The sequence below is a fragment of the Diplotaxodon limnothrissa genome, linkage group LG19 (assembly GCF_057381915.1).
Source record: "Diplotaxodon limnothrissa isolate DT_005_m linkage group LG19, D_limnothrissa_male_GT1.1, whole genome shotgun sequence".
Classification (NCBI taxonomy): domain Eukaryota; kingdom Metazoa; phylum Chordata; class Actinopteri; order Cichliformes; family Cichlidae; genus Diplotaxodon; species Diplotaxodon limnothrissa.
Window position 1 is genome coordinate 17539398 of NC_140614.1, and position 2956 is coordinate 17542353.

Consider the following 2956-nt stretch of genomic DNA (forward strand, 5'->3'; position numbering starts at 1 on the left):
TCAATGACGCTGACATATAGTTCAATAAGAAGAGATCATTAGAAGGAATTGAGCATGGTTTATTTATGTACAGAATTCAATTTGAGGTATTTGGCGGTTAGACCTCAATGGGATTAGGGCAGGACCCCCTGGAGTCTAAACGCTGGTGGTGGAGATAAAGATGGAGTCTTGAATAGAGCCTGAATAATTAGAGATGGTGATCGGGGAGAGGGTTAGTTGGAGGAAGGAAACTGCAAGACAGACACAGTGAGATTTAAAGTACGCGGAGTGAAGGCTGATTGGCCGGCAGAAAGCCGATTGGACTAGACCAGTGATGTCACAATCAGCTTGACAGTGTGGGAAAGTGGAAGTGACTACAGATGAGTGACTACAGATGTTCCTTATTGATCTTACAGATAAGCTTCTGTGAAATTAATTCAACTTACGACACAACAATAGAAGTCGAACAAATAGACACACAGTGTTCATCTACTTTGTTAGATATTTTATAGACATATATTTTATTGTAGTATTTTTGTAATATACTATATGTCTATGATTGCATCAAAAGTTCAGAGATCTTTTAGCACTGGGAAATATTCACCTTTTCAAATTTTTCGTATTGGTTGCTGTCTTTGTATGAGACTCTTTATCCACTTTATGTAAAAATGCCGCCCATATGTACTTTTAAACAGAATTCATGAGCAATAAAAGCGATTATTTTTTCCTGAGGCACGTAATATAGAATATTATTGCACCATTAGGTGCTTCTGCTTGAGCTCCTTGAATTTAGTTTCATAAATGAATTTATAAATCCATGAGCAAATGCAGTTTTCAAACTTCTTGTTCTTGTATTTTATCGGTAAAGGTTCCACACAGTAATGTGGAGAAATGCGAGATTAGAGTAATTAATGTTTTTTTTTTTCTTGTTTTGTCCATTTGCTGAAAGAGAACATGTATTATTGGAAATTATTTTCTGTCAGAAACAAACCAGAAAGAAATCTTATTGACTGCTAAAATGCACTGATTGGACAGCTGATGGCTTTCAGTCAGTTTGAACTAGATTGAAGTATTATTCAGGTGACCCCAAACTTTTTATACATTATAAACTGAGTAAGAAATCTAGCTGAAAGCAAGGTATATACTTAGTTGTATGGAGACTAGTTTAACTACAGTATTACTACAGTATTAGCATTGGTTAGCTTAACATAAAGAACAAACTGTCCAAAGGAAACAAAACTGGGCTGATTAATATATTTTATCTCTTTCTAAAGGCTATGTCATGTTTGGGAAAAAGATTGTGACTTGGGTTGAAATACAGCCATTCACAACAAGTTGATGTGATGCCTTACTTCAATGGTTTTAAAGATGTAAACAGAAGACACTTGAATCAGAAGACTAAATCCAAACACCATACTTTTAATCCAACAAGCTAAATATCATTAACAGGTGACTGAAAATGAAAATGTAAGGTCCAAAAAACAGACAAAAAAAAAACAATAAGATGCACAAAAGAACAAAAATACACAACAAAAATGTAGAAACTGGGAAAACACAAAGAACACTAGTTTGAAAGGAGAAAATGACATAATGGTGGAAACCATTAACTGCTTAGTACAAAACATAAAGATGATCAAGCAAGTTGATGGTAAAAGATTGTGAAGATAAGATATGGAGAACAATAATTGTATAATACGACCGTATGTAACAGAATTAAAACCCCATAACTATGACAATGACCAAGCATCTTTTTGTGACCCACTGTGAATGAGACCATTCTAACCATTGGTGTAAGGAGTGCATCAGCCCAACAACGCAAAGAAGACATTGTGCCTCTCTCTCAGATGCCAGTGGCTTTGATATAAAGACAGCATCCCACACCCTAGTAATGAGGACACGCTTGAATTAGGGGAACACAAACACACAAGGACGAAAAGTTTGTCAAAAACAAGGTGTATTTTGTAAGTGGAAATTTGTTGTACAAGGGTAACCATCACATGAACATGCTTACACAGCTGTGTTGCCATCTGTTAGACAAAAATCCGACTGTACTATATAGGTTGAGTTAGCCCTGAGGGAGATGACGGTCACTCTGATGGTTTTGCCTTCCCTTGGCACCAACAAAGCCTTGTCCGCATCAGTTTAATTCCTAATGCAGGTAAGCCAGGCTGTAAACGTCAGGACAATCTATGTTATACAAATTTTCATTCTTTCTTCGACCCATTGTCGTGTTAAAAGAAAAAACAATAAAACCTCTAGCTGAGTCCTTTCACCGAGATTTGTCCTTTTTTGCCTCAGTTGTCAGCTTTGTTCACAATCTTCCAATACATTGCTGTCTCCTTAACAACGGGAAGAGAGCGCAGTGCAGACGGAGCTGGACTCTCGAGCATTACATCTTTCTCTTTCTTCTGGTATGCTTTGATAAAACATGTCACAGGCTGACAGCTCAGTAAGCCTGACTGTGCTACATACAATCCACTGATGTCATGTTGCATCATTTGTGGGTGCTGACGCTCAAAGTAGTGACAACAGCTCTCTCTCACTACCGTACGGGGTTGCCAGCACATATAAAGGTGCCTTACGCAGGTGTAAAATGACAGGCTAAGCAGTCTTCTTCCTTTCACGTAATATAAATCTTTTGATTTGATTATTAGAATATATATGTGAGAGTATGTACAAGCATAAGAGGACAACTGCTCACAGGATTTAGAAAGTGAATTTTGCAATTCTGGAATAATCTCGACAAAAGATGGAAATTATCAGAGTGAAAAATGGAGGGAGGATACAATGGCTGAAACCTTCTCTGGATGTTAACCAAAGTAATCTGTGTGCTCAGTCAAACATACGTGTTGCACAGAATTGCCAGTGACTGGTAGCAAAGAAAAGATTAACTGAATAGCTCCACCTTTCCAGAACACAAAAGCCAGCTACTGAGGATTACATCAACCAGCTGTGAGCTCGTCTTTTCAGCTACCTG